The sequence below is a fragment of the Lagopus leucura genome, unplaced genomic scaffold (genome assembly GCF_019238085.1).
Source record: "Lagopus leucura isolate 7727_CA_CO unplaced genomic scaffold, USGS_WTPT01 Super-Scaffold_100004, whole genome shotgun sequence".
NCBI lineage: Eukaryota > Metazoa > Chordata > Aves > Galliformes > Phasianidae > Lagopus > Lagopus leucura.
The window spans coordinates 20,402,305-20,417,184 of NW_024962264.1; the positions used below are offsets into that span (position 1 = coordinate 20,402,305).

The 14,880-nt window shown below is 43.1% G+C and overlaps 1 protein-coding gene across 2 annotated transcripts in view; it reads right to left on the reverse strand.

Annotated features, from left to right (window-relative positions):
* The window catches only part of TENM3 (teneurin transmembrane protein 3), a 469,784-nt gene that overhangs the window by 384,237 nt on the left and 70,667 nt on the right, over window positions 1-14,880 (reverse strand). Inside the window, exon 1 of one of the 2 annotated variants that reach the window (XM_042870718.1) lies at window positions 13,354-13,403. The exons of the other annotated variant lie outside the window; for it this stretch is intronic. The gene's annotated coding sequence lies outside the window, so the exon portion shown is untranslated. Of the gene's footprint in view, window positions 1-13,353; window positions 13,404-14,880 lie in introns of those variants that run through there. 2 annotated transcript variants of the gene reach the window in all.

The window sequence follows — 14,880 nt, forward strand, 5'->3', positions numbered from 1 at the left end:
GCTACTTTCCGTACAGGCTAACTAGGAGTAAAGGCTCTATTCTATAGGCCCTTGTGGTACAATGAGCAAATAATCTTTCACTGCCTCTGTGTGTGGATTTGTAAAATAAGAGCAAACTTCATGGGTTTTATCACACCTACTAAACTCCACTGGCAGCTTTTATTCATGAACTGCTGAAAGTGTCTGCAGTGACAGTTACCCAGCAGCAGCTGTCCTGCTCTTACAGGGGAAGACAAGTGCACACATCTGCACAGTGTTCTTAAGAGTCGTAAGAGCAATCCCAGGACATCTGTGCTCATGAGAATAACATTCTAAATTACATTGCAAACACTATGCCACTGCCAATATGAGAAATGAATGTTGGATTTTTTTTTTTTTTAAATCCAGTATATTTCATTTTTAAATATTTTCATTTTTATTTTTTTTTCCTTTTGCACATACAAAACAAGCCCTAAGTGATCCAGGATTGTGATCTGAGCCAAGGCTCAAACTAACAACAGCTCCTCCAGAGGGAGAGGCAGAAGTCAGACACAGAAAGGGCTGCATACACTTAAGCTCAGATTTAGTCCAGGAAGAGGGTAGCACCCCTTACAAGCAGGAAGTAGTCAAGTTCTACCTGTCCTAGCATTTTACTACAAATGCATTTATGACGTAGTTTCATGCTCACTTTAATCCTTTATAATCACTTTAAAAAGCATCCCCAACCTTCTCAATGATTTCTTATTCCCAGGCTTGGCTACTGATTCCTTCCCTCTGTGCACCAGTACTAGCAACTGTATTGCGAACTGAGAGACAGGCTGCAAACTGAGCTAGTAAATACTTACTAAAAAAAAAAAAATAAAAATACGTGTGTGTGTGTGCACTCCTAACAGTCTTTCGGAAAGAAAGACTCAGGCTGATTCCCCAGACCATACCAGTACTCACATCAGCACCAGAGCACTGACAGAAATGAAGGAAAAGGACACTTCCAGCAGACTAAAGGAAGATATAAGTTTCTCCCCTTCTTGCACGTGTGCTCTAAACACCAGGCTGTAAACAAGCATTCCCTTCTTTGCCCTCCTTCAGGCTAACCAATCTTCAAGCACTCTGTGGAAAACAGGACTACTACAACAGGAGAAATCAGTGCTTCTGTGTCCACAGGAACTGAGCTGTGCTTGCCTGAATGCTGCAGCAAGGAATAAGCCCATCACTGAATATAGAATTACCTACTGTCACATCAGCTCGTAATAAAAGGTAGGGCTAAAATATGCAAACACCCATACATCCTTAACATATTGATGTCTATAACAAGAAATAGGTGGTTAGCATCAACTGTTGCATCTCTGCTGCTGCAACCAGCCCTAAACAAACAGCAAAGACTCTGAGGAAACTGTGCTACCAAATGCTGTCTGCTGACATCTGTTTGGTTTTTTGGTTTTCGGGTTTTTTTTTTTTTTTTTTTTTGGCAGGGAGAGGAGGTTTTGATTTTTTTTAAGAAATACAGAACAAACAAACACACACAAACCAAATCCACAAAAATTGGCATACAAAAATACAAGTCTAAGGGTAGGAACCCTCTCATGCTCTCACTAAACTACTGCTGATTGCTGCAACATCCGTTCTGCTGCTGGTTACGCTCCCGGAGAATGACTGCAATTCAATTACAGAGCAGGGGAATCTCAGTATCATTGCATTCCCTTTTTTAAAAGGGATATATATGAAAAGAAACATGTGGCTCTACAGTATGCATGCACACATACCATTACTGGGAAAGAAAAAAGAAAAAAGGCACTCTCGTACTTCAGTTTCCTCTCTTTTATTTACGTTTTCTCTCGCCTAGCCCTTAAAGTTTTCTGCTGTGATGGCAGCTCTGAAACAAAGCAGATCACAGAGAGGGAAAAAGTTGCAAAGCCATTTCTAGGAATTTTCCTTTCTCCTATAGGTGTTTCTAATTTATATCAGGAGAATGTAGTAAGAGTGCTATCTTGCTACCTTTTTTTTTTTTTTTCAGCAAACAGCTGAGATAGTACAAGGGAGAGGACAAGAGGAGCTGAAGAACGAGCTGTAAAGGGTATGAGATGTAACTGCTTGCTCTTTGTTTTTAAAGGCAATACAGTCTGCCTGTGAAAGCTTAATATGTTAACCAAGCCAAAGCCTTGTTTAAGACAGTTATGAAGAGCTTAAGAACCAAGCAGCTTGTGCACGTGTACACAAAAGTACACAAAAGTCTCATCACCCATATTCTGGTAGGAGAAAGCAGTATCCAGAAGGGATTTCAGCCATCAGGGAGAAATGTAACAGGGCTGAGTGAAATGCTCACCAGAGTGGCACTGCAGAAGAGGACAAAGAAATATCAAGACCAAGCCTTTGGGAACAATGGCAAGTGCGAAACAAATTATATTAAATTTGCTGGAAATATTATGAGAGAAGAAAAGACCCTACAGATTTTTTCTACCTACAGTTTTGAAGACATCAGTAAGCCGGAAGAGTTAATACCTAAATGCATCTGACCCAATTTTTTGCACATTTTCCAATTTTCTAAATTGTATTTAGCAACAATATTCACAGCAGCACTAGATACAGAGCTTGTCAGTTAATCTGTTTATAATGAAATAGTATATGAAGATTTTTTCTGAAGTACAAATCTAAGGCAGAGCTTAAAAAAAAAAAAATCAACCTATGAAAGCTCTTTTGTGTATTTGAATCAACATTGATTTTAAATGGTCTGATTACATATCTTAACATAAAAAAACAAAATCTCATTTAGACACAGAGTCAATATTCGGCCTCCAAATTGATCATGAAATGACAGTTTGGAAATACATACCCCATGATTTCAGTGGTCACATTAAAAATAAAGCAGAACTGAAAGCAGTTGAGCTCCAGGTAAATAAACCCTTAAAGTGCCCTGTGCTTTTGTGATGTTCTTGTGTCTGTCAGTGCCATTCCATGTGAGACCCTGGCTGCCAAGCTCAGGTCACGGAACCAAGTCCGCACTTCTCACAGAGCAGAGCTACTGCAGCAAGTGCCCAGCTTTCAAAGCGAGGGAGAGAAGGTCACGACATGTCATAACGACCTTCACAAAGATAGCCTGTTCAGGTGCCTCACCTCAGAGGAGATCCGTTGTAGACTATTTCATTTATTTTCCTTCATTAGCTCGGTATGAAACTCAAGCACTGCGAAAAAAGGGCCTCATAAGGCACTGAACTCTTCAAGCCTTGGTGAACTACTTGTGTTCAGTAAACTAGAGCCCACACTGTTTTTCTATCTCGGGCATCTAACTGTCGTTCAAGTCCGCTTTCAGTTTGATATGGAGATTGTAAGTGTTCTTACATACAACGTGTATGAGACATTGCAGCTTCAGTTTAAACATTATATGCGATATAAAAGCAGCATCTCTCTAGCTTGACGTAAAGATCCGAAAACTAGTTGTTTAACTCTTGCCTTTTTATTCCTTTTGTCAATGTTAAAAAAACAGCAAAAGTAGTACTGTCACCTATTACAGAATGAACAAGAGCAACAAACTGCATAAAAAAATTTCCTAGATTCAAGATCCTCATACTGAGATATAATCATCTACTCTCAAGAAGTCAGAAAAAAGCTGTTTATCTGTATTCCATACATCACACTGCCCATGAACAGTAATGCTTATTACTGCATATCTAAAATGTAATACAAACAACTAAAATTGTCAGGTTAGCACTGTGCAATAGTTAGCAGGCATGTATACTAAAGTTAAACTAGTTTTCAATAATATTTGAAATAATTTTATCAAGTACTTAACACAGGGCAACTTATTTAACAACGATTCAGGAGTTTGAAATAAGAGCTGAAAAAAATGGGCATTTTTGTGCAGTCCTTGCAATTTCTGCATACGACAGAAAGCTAACTGCCTAGAAGTGAAATACCTCTTTTCCTGAAATACCTCGGAGTTTCAAATCCAGGAGGTCCTCACTGGGCTCACCCGTTCTTAGAAATCCACCCGGTGAGTTACAACGATCTTATATAAGGAAGGTGGATAAAGAATGACAAATTACAAATAATAATAATAATAATAATAATAATAATAAATAAATCAGTTAATTGTACCTGATTAAACGAGGAAAACTATGGTTTAGATTCTGAGTCCATTAAACCAAACTACTCTCGCAAATGGAATCGCGGAACTAGCATCAGCAACAGTGAACTCCAGTGTGACGCCTGAACTAGTAAATCCAGCATCCCCAAGAAAGACTGCAAAGAGTGTAGCCAGCAAGCACAGAAGCACAGGCTCATGTTGTCTGGAAAGGACTTCTGGAGGTCATCTTGTCCAAACTCATGCTCAAAACAGGGGTAATTAAATCAGGTCTGTGCTGGTAAACAGTTTTAACATCTGAACTGGGAAGCAACAACCAAAGCACTTGCTGGGAATAGTCTCAAGAATACATCCCTAGCTTAAACTGCAGAGCCATGCCCAGGAAAAAAATCACAATGATTATTCCCCGACCCTCCTCATCTTGAGCAGAATATCCTATGGAAGCAACAAGCTGCACTGATCACAGGCACAATGCCTATTCACTACACAATCTTATTGAAGTCACTGGGCCTACTAACTAAACAGATTTAGGAGATTTGCAGAATTAGGCTCAATAACAAACACATCAAAACCACTCTCTTTCCTATTTCTGTCCGGAATTCACACTTAAGAATTCAGGACACTAAACTGAAAAAAATCTGCACTGCAAAGCAAAATGTTGCTCTTTAACTCACACAATAAACAGCATGATATTTTCAATTTAAGGAGAGAAAATAAAAATAAAAAATAAAGGATTATTCACTGGTAAAAATATTTAAATAAAATACCATTGCATTTTCAGGTTTATTTGAAAAATAAGGTTTTCAAAAGTAAAATTGAGATGACATTTACTCTCCCCCAGATAAACAGAACTTGATACAAATAACAACCACAGCAAAGCAACCAAAGAAAAGTTTCCATCAGGTTAGAAAATACAAAATACTCTGCAAAAGATTGCTGAAAGAATTTGAATGAGCGTTGTCATTTTGAGTGAACGAGACTGTAATTTTGGACCTGAAGAATTCTACCTTCTGATGATGACATATAATGGAGAAGGTAGTGGGGAACATCATAACACTCCTCAGGTCTTTTATAAGTGAGTGTTTAAAATCTCTGCCTAATGGAGTTAAAACATCTTGTTAGAAAAAAAAAGTGATGTAAAACACTAGAAGATATTAAATTTCTATTATTCTATTACTAATTCTGCTCCGAGTAAGTGAGAGTTGACTTATGCTGCTAATATTAAATTTAGAAATTAAATACATGTCCATATTCTATGCAGCCTAGCTGGAATCCACTAGATTAAACATACTAATTAATTTGGTCATGGTGAGTTTTGTATTATATTTCAGCATTTATTTATGAGGTCCACATACTCAGTTTACTAAATTTAATGACTGCATTGTTCTTAAACATATCATTACAACTGTTAACATTTTTTATCATTACCCTAGTATCATCCCGTAATTAACTTAAAGTTAACAGAAGAATAAACAACTACACATTTTTAAGCCACTTGCACATTTCTGAATGTATTTACAACTATTTCATGCAAAGTAGGAGTAGACATTCCATTTTCCTTCTAAGATACTCTTCATTTGAGAAAAAAATGAAAACCGAACTTCACTGACCACTTATTACTCTCTGGGGTATCACATACTCAGACAAGTTGCTAACTTTCACTGTCTGGGTAAAATATGTGAAAGGTGAAAACATGCCAAAAACATGAGAATTTTGTTAAAAGGTTGTTATTTCAGGTCCTGATAGTACAGAAAACAACTACAAACTTTCAGAGAGACAAGGAACATTTCTACTCCCAGCGCTCATGGAAATGTCACCAAAGACTTTTGAGTTTCAGGGGTTGGCCATTTCACAACATCATGGCCTCAGCCACAAGTAATGTGTTTCTGCAGTTGTCAAACTGGAAAAAGAAATAATTTAAAAAAATCTTCCAATACAACATATATGAAATATAATTTTGGTCTGTAGTGCTTACCAAGTTAAACAACTGTACTGAATGGTCAACACGTTCAAGTGCACGCACATACATAAAAGCACCAGGAAACCTTCTCCTTCACCTGCCAGCAATTTATATCAAAATTAAATTACTACTTCTGAAGATTTAACAATTACAAATGTTGTGTATTACAACTGCAAGCACATAGCAAGACATAAAAAGCTATGAAAGAATCCTTGCTACATGCAACACATAACAGTGGCGTCAAACCATGCTCAAAATAAAAGAGAGAAAGCCGTTGTGCTGAAGGACTCCCTTGCCCAAAGACTTAATTTTCCAACGAGCTATGAATGAAAAGAAATGAAATTCAAAGATATGTCTGGAAGCCTATCCCTCTCACTTCTCAAACATAGGCTCGAACACTCCGTGCTCCCAAAATGCGTTTCGTTGAACCTCAGTCATTTGTCTTCTGCAATGAGATGAACAGCAAGCAAGCAGAGTTCAGCAGCTGCCGACTGAGCATCAGGCTTTTGATGACATTTTCTTTCCAATGAAGCAGCACCCAAATGCCCACCACCAGAAGCCCCTTTGTGCCAGCAGCTCAGCCACAGCACCCAGCTTCCCCTCAGACACCATGGCGTAAGTCCGAGCTTGGCCTACCCACCCAGAAACCCAGGCTGTCCCTTTGGGGAACTGGGCAGCCAGTGAGCACTTGATGCATTCAGTATGAATAAAGGACGTCTTTCCAAGGAAAAACTGATTTAACAACAGGAATTATTTTCTGCCTTGCCAAGATCGCTAACAGGCGGAGTTTTCCCCTTTCAATGGAAAGCACAAAACGTCTGAGAGCCACAGTGCTTTCCAGGGGCACAAAAGCCCCTTCCAATTAGCTGTATATTTTATAACAGGGAAGAGGTAAACTGTTCACAGAGCAGGGGAGTTAAGGAAAATTGAAATTTAAAGGGAAATCTGCCCTGAGTATAGGCCCCGCGCTTGGTCACCTACAAGGTAAATAACAATGTCTCCTTTGAGGCTTTGCGTATAGCTGGGCATGTCCTGGCTTCACGCATTTACATGCTGCCATTCATTCAACAAAAGTACTCCGCCTACCCCAGCCTTCTCAGCGCACAGACAGTGGCAGAACTGGCATGAGAATGATTAGCAAAACAATCTGGCTTCGGATTTTCTGCTAGACAACGGTGATACTGTTTACTTTTCTGAAGCTACTCAGAACTCATTAGTCTCATAAGCATTACACCACCAGAAAGAGAGATTTAACTAAATGGACAATTTGCAAAGCTGTGACAAGTAACATCTGATATTTCTGCGCTACAGCCGCGTTGCTGCTCCTGTCACTATCTGACAAGCTTCTCAGGACAAGCTCTGGTCACTCCGCTTCTGTGGCACTACAAGCATGAAGTTTCACTGTGATTTCTATAGAAAGGCCGAACAAACGTTCAAAGAATTACAATGAGAATGGATGAGGCCTTTGAAGGACGCTGCAGGCCTTCATTTGCTAATCTAAAGTAACACTTATTAGTGATGACGATTTCTCCGATTTCTCCAACCACTGCAGTCACCCACGCCACGACCCAGACAACGCGTACCAAAAGCTTTAAGGACTGAAGAAACTATTGTTGCATTGTGCTAAATGACGTGCTGTTTACATTTTCTTTTTTGCTTCCCTCTAAAAATTCCAACATACAGTTACTATTACAATTCCTGCCAAGAAAAATATTTGAAATCTATATTGCACCAATTTTAGCATTGGCAGGAGATTTCTTAAGACAGCAGAAACTGTCAAGACTCAAGTATGGAAATAAAACACATTCATTCCTTTGTATTTTGGCTTAACTGCTGTCAAAAACACTATTAGAAATTCAACACATTCTTGGAAAATAACACCAACAGCAGTATTGATTTCAATATGACACGTTTCAGGTTTCATATCAACAGAGATTTTACATTAATATTTGTCATTTTCCTGAACATTTTTCTATGCTGGCATGGATAAAATTAAAGTTGTAATATCTTAAATTTTATAAACTGCCATTTTACAGTTCTGTAATTTAGATGCAAAAATACAGCTGTAGAGGTCATGTATGAATTGGGAACTGTGGCTAAACATTAGTATTTTCTATTTAACTTGATAGGCTCGGAAGATGTATTAACTGTTAAAAACAACTCACATCTCTGTATCAAAGGAAATGGACCTCTAAAAGTAATTTCAGGCAAATTTGTGACAGGAAAATCCCTTTTCCTTTCTGTCTGGATGATAAACACTACCATATACATAGCAGCATATTGTAACTTTCCCTCCTGAAGTGGTAATTTCACTGGGAAGCTTAAAATACACATTTGCATGACACTCCAAGGGGGCAAAAAAGGAACAACAACTTGATTTGCTTTTCTTCCCCCACAAGACTATAGTCTGCCTTTATAGAAATATGTACTTCCTCTTGAAATAAATTATTTTAAGAGTAAATGGACAAAATTGGTAAATATGCTTTGCACTATAAATTTCTGCAGCCATTCTAGTGCTTTGACAGGGACCCAACAAAAACAAACAAACAAAAGAAACCAACAGCAGAAAACACAATCATATATATCCAATTATAATTCACAGCTAACACAACATTCTTATTTTAAACATTTACCAGAAATGCCCTAAGAAAAATAGAAAACAAAACATGGCAAACTTAACAAAAATAATTTAACATCTTTTCTCATGTTGAAAACTGGTTCTGTTTCCTTTCATATGTGAAGACTGCATTTGCATTCATGTCTACCGTAAAACCCAATTAAAGTTGCTACTACAACTATAACATTCAAGCACTATATGAAGAGATCCTAACACAAAGAGAGCTCAGTCCCCCACTCCAGCAGAACAGAGCACTCCTGGAACTTCACTGACTTCAGAGGTACATTAACTGGTGCTGAATTTGGTAAGTATTTTCCAATTTCTACTTTAGCATTTCCCTCCTCTATTTTTATTTTTCTACTCGTGTTTACAATTAATTTCTTGCAGACACAAACATACGCATCAGGAATCAACAAACCCAAAATGAGCTAGATAAAAGACACAAAATTTAAAATAATTAGGTCAGCTAGCCTTCAACTTCTACACTGGATTTGAATTAGATGAGAAAAGCATATCTACTCCTTTGCAAGACCCACATCACACAGAACAGTTTGTCTTAAATTACTTGTATCACTTCTGCATCATCTTTGCAAAAAACATGTTTTACAACAGAAGTGTACTGTAGGATGAATGCCACGCAAACAGAAGTGCACCTAAGAAGGCAGACATGTCTGTGATACAGACTGTGCTAAAATCTTTGTCTTGGAATACGTTCTAAAGATTTCCTTCGCATTAAATCAGCAGCAGCTATTTCTGCTACAGCCTTAAAATGAAACCGTAGTGATACAGCGGCTCTACCACAGCAAAAGACTGAGATAAGTGGTGTGGTGAACTCAGAGATTGCTATTTGTAAATATTTAGTAATTTTATTAGCATCTAATCTGCGTAAGGCTGGAAATATTTCTTCACAGAGCTCCAGCTACAACCTGCCATATACTGTCTACAAGCACATTTAAAGTAAGAGACTCATGTAATTTACTCAATATGCAAACTTATAGAAACTAATGAATACAATTAGCATGAAATACTGAAATAACTATAATTTACAGTGAAATCATTATACTGGTAATATACGCACATGCATAAACCTCTTGAGGACCAGGTTTACTGTTTTACAGGTTTCCCACTTTTTCCCCCTCTCCAAACATTTCCTTTTTTACTCATTTTTTTCTTACGTTTTTTAAATTAATTTTTTTTTAATTAAAAAAAAAAAAAAAAGGGGGGGGGGGGGGGTGGATTTTCCTCCCCCTATCCAAAAATTAGTTTTTCCTAAACTTTAAATATATATGCCTTATGCTCATCAGGAACGTGGGGCCATACACCATTGGTTAAGAACGAAATGGTGGTGAAGCAGAGACCAGAAGGTGCAAAGAGAGAGGAACATGCACATATTCCAGCAATTATCAAAACAAGTACCATCTCTGCTGCTTTTAAAAGAGAGAAAAAGAATAAACCAATCTTTCATTACCAGTGCAGGTGTAGGTGCAGTAGAGGCGCACCTTGCTGTCTGGGACTCACCTCCAAAGTTTTGATTCCAAGAGGGAAGCTAATCATTCTCCAAAGAAACATAGCATCCACCCACTGTCAGGCTGCAGCGCTGCACGGAGACGCTCCACGCGTGCAAGCAGCCCAGGCTGCACACAGAGACCAATGCAGCAGATGAAGGAGCTCCACTTGAGGTAGGTGTGCTTCTGGTTTCCAGGAAAGCACATCAGTCGGCCCTAATGGCTCTGTGGAGCTTCATTCAGGCCGCAGACTGACCCTGCGCCCAAACTGCTGGAAGCCATAACACTTGTTTTGAAACAAATCACTCCTAAAGATGGAGCAGGCTTGCTATCAATCACTAACAAGTTAATTCTACATAATAAGGCAGGTTTGGATGCAGACTGATACATTGTGAAATGCTCTATCTGAAATTGATTAGAACAGCACTCAAAATGAATGCAGCCCTCCAAACCACTCCTTTGCTCAGAAACATTAATCTCAATTATAAGAAGAGCTTCATAATGGTAATGCTTGGTATGAAAAAAGTATCAAATAAATCAGGTTTTATAAGACACAGCAATTAATCAGCTTTAGAATGAAGAAAAGGAAAGGTTGTTAAAGCGCGCGTTTTCACAACAGTACTCTTCAAAGCCTCTGCAACCTCAGAAAATGAAATCACTTTGTGTTTGGTTGGCTTTTTTGAATTGCTGAACTGGCTGGCGGGAGTACATACCCCACCTCGGAGCTCATTTCACCACACACTACAACTCTTCGCAAATCGTACTGCGCTATCATTAAGTGAACACACTCGATTCCAAGACACTCTCAGCAGACAAACAGGGATTATGCGCAAACATCCTGAAAGAACTTACTTCATCCCGAGAAGATCATTAAGTCACACCAAAGCTTCTCATGGAATGCACTAAAATTATCCCTGATAATTTTTTGTGCAGTATCAACTGCAACAACGTGCAGGAGTGTTTTCGTGTTTCAAAATGAACGTTATTGCAACAGCTGCTCAAATAGAGCCACTATCAAAGAGTTTGCATGAGTTTGCTCAATAGAGGCAGTTATAAAGCTATTCTTAAAAATAAATAAGTAATACCAAGAAAAACGTGACGTAGATTAATCAGATTAATAATCTCTAGTGCATAGCGCCGTAGTTCAAACCCGCCTCTGCAAGTCTTCAAGAAATGCAACACAATTATCCCGCAAAAATACGTTAAGAATTCTGTTTAGGCATTTAGTGTATCCTTCTGCACGCCGCCATGCACTCAGTTCTGGAACAGAAATTCAAGGATCGATGCGCAGTACACCCAACATCACTCTATAACACAGAATGCTCCCGATCTGAAGCCCCACACAGCTCTCTGGAGCTCCCTTTTAAGGCCCCACAAGCAGCACCTGCTCCTCCAAGGTGCTGCTGGGCCTAATCCCAAACAGAGGGGAGCTGACAGCAGTGCCCGCAGCCACCCCTGGGGCTCAGCACCAGCCTCTCTGAGTGCAGCTGGGGCTGGAGGTGCTCAGGATCTCAGCCTTCACCCTGGCAGACCGCAGGGGCAGCAATGAACAGACTTTCCCACTGATTATTACTGCATTTCTTCATATTTTAGTGGGGTCATATCAAAACCGAGGGTTTAATTTGTGGATTGATTTGCAACTTTAAATCCAGTTTCTACTACTAAATCCTTTTTCCATTTGAACAGAAAATAATTACTGCTGGCTCAAAGAGATTTGACTGAAGTACCAGTCTTAACTTGCTAACTGGATTAGAGATGTTACTCTGGATTTTTTTTTCTCTCCAATAAATATGAAAAGAACCTTCTTAGTGCAGTCAAGTATTTCTCCTACCAAACAATGCCTTTCAGGTCAATGTTTGCTCACATACTCATTTGATTCTACTTTTTAATCAGAGGTATACACCCAATACTTCAGTGCCGATGGTTTTTCCTTCTGCCCTGATCTGTCATACCATTGAAAATATCCCAGCAATCCCCAAAACACTTAAGGCAGGAATTACAATATAAGGGGTTGGGTAAAAAAGAATCTTCTCCTGAAATTGAAGTGATATATTTTCTATATACCTTCATACCTTCTTAGGTCCATTTCTTGCTAACTATTCTTACATTAGAAAGAATTACACTTTATGAAAATCTTCCCTTATATGCAATTTGAAGCCAATCTCCTGGATATGGAGATACCAATAATTCTGAATAATGCTTACATTATTTCAGAAGGAAAGGGCATCTCAGAAATTTCATCATTTCATCATTAAGTGGTTTACAGTTAACTCTTCTGTATCATAACCGAGCATAGGAGCACAATACTTCTGCATGCTCTTTCCTAGGCTCTTTGCTAAGTTCTAGGACAGAGAAATATTCCTTTAACTCCTCAACACAACAATGCAAAATACTTCATAAGAGGAGGCATACATGCAATGGAACAGGTAGCGGCCACATCGAATTGCACAGGCATCCACACAGGAGGGCTGGCTGGGAAGGGCACGTCACATTTAGGAAGCACAAAAATAGAGCTGCTAAAGTTGCCTTATTAAAAAAAAAAAAAAAAAAAAAAAAAAAAGGCAAACAACTATTTTTAACCTGGAAATTTAGATGAGCCCAGAACGATACATCTTACAGAAATAGCTCCTGTTGAAACTTTTAACAGCGTGCGGGCACATAAAAGCGTCTGCGCCTGTGTTTTATCTCGCTACATTACTTTGCTTTAAAGCAACTTCGCAACATAAAACTTTTAAGCCCCACCACCAACGACGCCGCTCCGTATCTCCAAGTCGGGGGAAAACGACCAAATCGAGAAGCCCAGAGCAGCCGGAGCCTCCCGAAGCGGCTTCATCCGCTCCGGACACCCGCGTTCCCTGCGCACGACGACTCGCCTCTCCCCGAGACATCCAAAGGCGCAGCGCTCCCACAAGAGCAGCCCCGGCACGCGGCGCCCACAGAGGAGCACGGGGACGGGCAGAACCACGCACTCGCGCCCGGCTCGCGGGAACTAAGTTACCCGCCCGCCGCAAACTTCCCCGGCGAGCCTCCCACCTCTCCCCGCTCTCGCCAACCAGAAGCGCCGCCGCTTTCAGCCCCCCCCCGAGAGCTCAGGAGCCCGGGGAGCAGCGCAGCCCTCTCCCCGCGATCGGCGGGCCCGAGCCGGGCTTTCCTCCACGCCTTCGGCGGAGCCCATCGCCCGGCACCCGCCACCCCCGCCCCGCGCTGCCCCCCGTACCTGCGGCCGCTCCGCCGCGCCTCCTTCACCGCGGCGGCGAACGGGTGCGTCAACCGCCGTCGTCCGCGCACGTCGCGAGCCCGAGGGCGGCGGGCGCGAGAGCGACTCCGGAGCAGAGAGCAGCTCTTCCCGCGTGCGCGCCGCGAGCTCGCCGCCTCCGCGCCCGGGCAGCGGCGCGGGGAAGAGCGGCGCTCGGCAGCACTTTGTCAGGCCGGGCGGGCGGGAGCGGAGAGAGGCAGGCGGGGGGAGGGCCAGGGGCCGGCCGGAGGGAGGGCCGCGAGTCACCGCCCGCGCCCCCGCCGCGGGGGCCTGCGCGCCCCGCGGAGCTCCTGCGCCCGCCTCCTCCCGCCGGAGCCGGGCCGCGGGAGGGCAGGGCGAGGGGCCGCGGCGCCGCGACGGGCGGGGAGGGCCGGGGGCGGAGCCGCGCCCGCACCCACTCGCGGCGTGGCAGAGCTCTGGGGGGGCGGCGGGCGGTCCCACGCCGGGCGCGATTGAAACCCGGGGCCGCCCGCCCGCCACTGATGAGAGGCTCCTCGCGCCCCCCTGGCCCGGTGAGGGCGGCTCGCGGGCCGCCGATTGCAGGCGCTGATGAACTTGCCCGGCTCCATCGCACCTTCCCTCACGGAGGCCGAGGCAGCGGGCGCGCGCCCGCCTCGTGTCCCCGTCCGCACGCGTGGAAGCACGGCCCGGGGAAGAGAGCCGCGGCCCCGGCCCCCACGACGCCCGGCCCAGGCGGAGCCCGGAGCCGCAGCCGCTCGCCTCCCAGCCGCCCGGCGGCCCCCGGCCCGGAGCGGCCCCGTAACTTTTCTCACGCCGGGCGCTCGCATCTGCCCACCTCTCCGAGGCCGGTACCCTGTTCCCGTTGCTCTCCCTTGTCACGTTCCGCCGGTCCCGCAGGGCCGAGGTTTCCGAGTCCTTAACTCAGCCGGGGCCGCGGAGCCCCAAAGGCTGTCGGGGAACCCACGCCCTGAACACCCTCGCCCTGGGACGGCGCCGGCACCCGGGGATAACTACCGGTGTATCATAGACCTCAAACATTAAAGAAATTGCTCAGGTTGCACAGCTCCGTTCTGCAGCGAGGGTGATGGCAAACGTATCCGACACCTCTAAGTGTAATTCATAAGGTTGAGCGCACGGGAAACGCTACGGGTGTTTTCTAACGGAAAAGCGGTGCTACCACAGATTAACTGCTTCGAGTTACAGAGAAGCGCTCTGGGAGAGGGTATTTTTGAAGACACCGACACCAGCGGGGCAGCAGTGCCTCCCCGCCCCGCGCAGGTGGGCCCGGAGCTGCCCCCACCTCCACCTCAAACACCGCGTACAGGGGAGGCTGCCCCCGAGCACAGCTGTGAAGTGCGCGGAACTGTTCGGCGCAAAACGCGGCGGGGAAAGGCAGCACACCCCAGCACTGCGCTGAGCCACACGCTGCAACTGAAGTCGCAAAGCTTACAAAGTTGCATTTCTGCTAGATTAAAGCACACCTTGGAGAGGTACGGCTACACGAGCGGTTTTTTTCTTTTTTTTTTT